Source organism: Rhipicephalus microplus, chromosome 6, assembly GCF_043290135.1.
Source record: "Rhipicephalus microplus isolate Deutch F79 chromosome 6, USDA_Rmic, whole genome shotgun sequence".
Classification (NCBI taxonomy): domain Eukaryota; kingdom Metazoa; phylum Arthropoda; class Arachnida; order Ixodida; family Ixodidae; genus Rhipicephalus; species Rhipicephalus microplus.
In genome coordinates, this window is record NC_134705.1 from 32180784 (window position 1) to 32185719 (window position 4936).

Consider the following 4936-nt stretch of genomic DNA (forward strand, 5'->3'; position numbering starts at 1 on the left):
ACGGTTGTATCACCCCGTCGTCAAGCATCTCCTTTACCTGCGTCTGTATAGTCTCGCGTTCTTTAGCCGAAACACGGTAAGGTTGCTGGCGGATTGGGCGAACATCATCGTCGGTAATAATTCGGTGCTTTATGAGGGGTGTTTGACCGACTCTAGATGAAGAGGCGAAGCAAGATTTAAATTCCTTCAGCAGGGTATGCAGTGCGGCCTTCTTCTCGTCCGAAAGCTTCGAACTGACGTCGATGTGGTCCAGAAACTTATCTCCATCAACCATTTCCTCGGATGCGAAGCACTCGGTGACATCCGCTACACGGTCTCCGAAGGCCATGGTGGTGCCGCGGAAAAGATGTCGGTGCTCGAAGTTAAAATTTGTGACGAGTATCTGCGACCGTCCGTCACGCACACGCAGAATGCTTCGCACTGCACACACACCTTGAAGCAGTAAAAGGGATACGTTGCTCTCGGCGACCACGTCACCGTCTTGGAGGTCTTCACAGGTGACTTCTACGAAAGCAGTCGCTCGGGGAGGCAACGTCACGCTTTCGTCGGCAACACGCAGCGCAGGTCTACGACAGCTATCAGCGCCTCGATCGGTTGCAAGTTGCGTCGAGAAAGTCACCATTCGCTCGCGGAGATTTATGATCGCGCCATTCTCTCGAAGGAAGTCCATTCCAAGGATGAGCTGACGAGAACAGTCGCGTAGTACGAGGCAGGTTACCACAAACGTTGACTCGCGTATTTCCACTCTTGCGGTACAGCGACCCAATGGAGTAATAACGTGGCCTCCAGCAGTGCGAATACGCGTCCCATTCCAAGGTGTCATCACTTTCTTAAGACTGGTTGCCAATTTTCCGCTCATAATAGAATAATCTGCACCTGTGTCCACCAATGCGCTGACCTGAAGACCGTCTATCAGCACGGGAATGTCGAGTGAGACTCGGCCACTGGGTTCAGACGCACAATCCGGCATTTCTCTCGCACTGCACTCAGACGTCAATTCAATGTCTGCAGCGTTTTGTGGAAGCGTCGATAGGAGGTCTTCCGCACTTTTAGTCCCAGCGACCTCGCCCCCGAAGGTCGCTGCCTTCAGTTTTCCCGACGAGGGCTTGGGGAACGTCCCCGTGCCATCGTACTGAGACGTGGTCCAATAGCTGCGGGTCGTCGTGGAGATGGAGACCGCGATTGACGCCGTGGGAAAGGCAGACGTTGCTGCGCGAGGTAGTCCTCAATTTCTCTTGGCCTCTGACCAACTAGGGGACGAGGCGAATGAATAGAGAAACCGCGCAGTCCAAGTTGTCGGTATGGACATTCCCGGTAGATGTGACCGGCTTCACCGCAATGGAAGCAGAGGGGTCTTCTATCCGACGTACGCCAAATATCGGACTTCCGCGGAGGGGCACGGCGACCGTCGATGTCCAAACCAGCATGCGCAGATTGAATTGAAACTGGCGGCATCGTCTGGATTGGGACTGCAGGGCTTGAGACCGGCATGGAAGTGCGCAGAGCTTCGGCATATGTGCGGTTCCCAACATCAGTGGGCGCAGGAGGTGGTTCTAGATTTGTAACCGTTGGTTGAGGGCGACGGCTGTGAAGCACCTGCTGGACCTCGTCCCGAATAATATTGGTGATGCTGCTTACCTCCGGCTGTCTCGCCCCGTGTAGTTTCGCGATTTCCTCGCGGACGACGGAGCGGACGATTTCGCGAATCCACTCAATGCTGTTGCTCCCGAAGCTGGCGGAAAATTCAGTAGGTGATGCAGAATTCACTTGCCGGTTGAGTAGGGCTGACCGCTGATGAAGTACCCTCTCCATCGTAGTGGCTTCGGTCAGGAATTCTGCTACACTCTTCGGAGGACTCCGCACTAGACCAGCAAAAAGCTGCTCCTTCACGCCTCGCATCAGATAGCGTAGCTTTTTTTCTTCTGGCATTGCCGGATCCGCTCGCCTGAAAAGCTGCGTCATGTCCTCCACGTACATGGTGACGGTCTCATTAGGCATCTGGATGCGTGAATGCAATGCACGTTCAGCACGATCGCGGCGGTCGGGGCTCCGGTAGGTCTCCAAGAGGCGATGCTGGAACTCGCGCCAGGATGTCAAGACATCACTTCTGTTCATGAACCACGTTCGGGCGCCGTCTTTCAAACACGCGTAGACGTTGCGGAGTTTGGCGGCTTCGTCCCAGTAGTTGATCGCTGCGACGTGTTCGAACTCGCTCAGCCAGTCGTCCACATCCTCAAACAGCTCTCCGTGAAAGGGACTAGGCATCAGCGGGTTCTGGACAGTGCAATAAATTGGTGCCGACGACGTAGGAGTTTCCATGACGCCTTGAGGCGAAGTCATAGTCGCTCTATGGATAAGCTGTGCCGGTGTCTCTGGTGGTAGGCCTCGTTGGCGGCGGCTTGTTCTGTGAACTGGCGTGTCCACGGGCACAGGGCTTGTGTTCCGGCTCCTGGATGGGCTCTTGTGCATGGGGTGCGTCGTCAGTTGTCGTACCCAGCACCTCCACCAATCTTGTCACCAATCTTGTCTCACTCAAGGAAACCTTCCGCAGAACTGCTCGTCAAGCTAGGACAAAAAGAAAAACTGCTCCAACCCAACCTCTTCGTCCTCTTCCACACGAAAACCACGCGAATTCATGCGGCATTAAAAAGCGGCTCAATCCCAACCTCTTCGTCCTCTTCCACACGAAAACCACGCGAATTCATGCGGCAATATGATATGTCATCAATCAAACAACGTACTACTTAGTACAATCAGCCGCACTCGAAACAACGGACACAAACAACAATACGCTCTACAATGCAGTCACATGCATCGAACAACCAAGGCACTTAAAGACTAAAGAGTTCGAAAACTTATTGAGTCAAAAGTCCTTGAAACATTAGACTGAATGATACTCTTCCGAGAATCACTCACTCAAAGTCCAGCGTTGTTGTCGTTCCGCTGCCCCCGAAGTTTCTCTTCCAGGAAACCTCGCGTCTTCAATTGGCCGCTCTCCATGCTCCAAACTTCTTCGCTGGAAACACGTCGGCTTCACACACGCAGCTGTTGCCAATCGTCTTCGCTCGATAGCGGTAGACACACACTCTTGCCTGTAGCTCGAGTCTTCACCCCTCAGGTGGAAATCATCTTCTTCTCCTCCTTCGTCACGGAAGACAAAAGGCTTCGCCCACAAGGCGAAACACCCTACGCACTTTGGCGCATACTTTCTTTTTCTCCTGATTTGTCACTAAGAACAAAACCTTCACCGACAGACGCGGCGAAATAACCCCACGCACACTGGCGCTAGCTTCCTTCATCTCCTGACCTCCCATCTCTGCTGCTCGAATAAGTACCTTCCGCGCGAGATTCCAGAATGTTCTCATCATTTCGTCGGCGCGATACGCAGTGAAGGCTGGGGAAAGCGCGAAACAGTATGAGGGCCGTCCGCGAAAGATGACGCAACCCTGCATCACCACGCCCCTTTCCATCGAGAACTTTCTGGGCTTGCTCGGCCGCAGATGTGGGGAGGTTCGTTGGCGAACCTACGCTTCCGAGGGGAGAGGGACGCGCGCCCGGGGAGTCTTTGGATGCTTGTTTTCTCTTTTATCGTTGACCTCGAGGCACCTCTCCGGCGCTTCGTCGCGAGAATTCAGCTGCGCGCCCTTTTTGAGCGCTCGTTTTGTGACAACGGGGGACAATTGGTCAGCTGCCAGTTAGTAATAAGTTAACATGCTACGTGACGCCAAACAGGCTCATAAAGAGTGTACCACACTCGCCGCCATGACTACAAGTGGCGCTGGCTGACACCCCCACGTTTAAATTGACATAGATACCCAATAAAGTGGCTGGGGGATAGCTGTCGTGGTAGCTCAGCGGTAGAGCATTAAACGCGTTATTCGAAGGTCACAGGTTTGGATCCTGCCCATGGCAAGTTATCTTTTCACCCACTTTTCTTTCTTCTCATTTATAATACAATTTGCCTAATAACTTCCCCTATACCTTCCTTGGCATTATTGTCTGTTAGATCTCAATAATTTTGTGTAAAACACGAAAAACGAGCCCTTAAGTATACACTTGTTTCCCTATATATATATATATATATATATATATATATATATATATATATACATATATATATATATATATATATTGTCCCGACGTCAAGAGAGAGGTCGTACTAGAAGACGCTGAGAAAACAGCAGCGGGTCGGTCTTTTTGTTAACCGCGTGAGAGAGAGTTCCTCATCTTTGTCGTTGTTGCATTCTGCATAAAAGCGTGCAGATGCGCGTATGCGCTGTCGCCTTCGTCTTTTTCGCGGGACGCACGTGACATTTGCCTCCCTCCAAAAATGGCATCGTCCCGATGCGTAGCCAAGGCACTCTACTTATAAAAACGCACATATGCACCGGCACGCACAGGACAAACGAGAGTTAGCTGGACAAGTAGGGTTTCATCCGGATGACATGCACGATTTCGGGTGCGCAGTTTCGGCGACTGGAACTGCAATTGCCGTCAGGAATAACTTCGTAGTTGATGTCGTTCAATCGTCGGGTGACTCGATATGGGCCAAAGTATCGTTGTAATAGCTTTTCTGAAAGTCCGCGTCGACGTATTGGGATCTAGACCCATACCTTGTCGCCTGGTTTGTAGGTTACCAATTTATGTCGTAGGTCGTACCGTTTCGCATCTTTGTGTTGCTGGTGACAAATACGCACGCGGGCTAGCTGTCGGGCTTCTTCGGCACGCTGACCAAATTCTTCGGCGTCAGCGTGAGTGTCGTCACACTCGTGCGGCAGCATAGCGTCCAACGTTGTAGTGACTTCGCGCCCGTGTATTAAACTAAACGGCGTCATTCCGGTAGTTTCCTGCCGGGCAGTATTATAGGCGAAGGTCACATAAGGCAAGATTTCGTCCCAGTTCTTGTGTTCTGTGTCGACATACATGCAGAGCATGT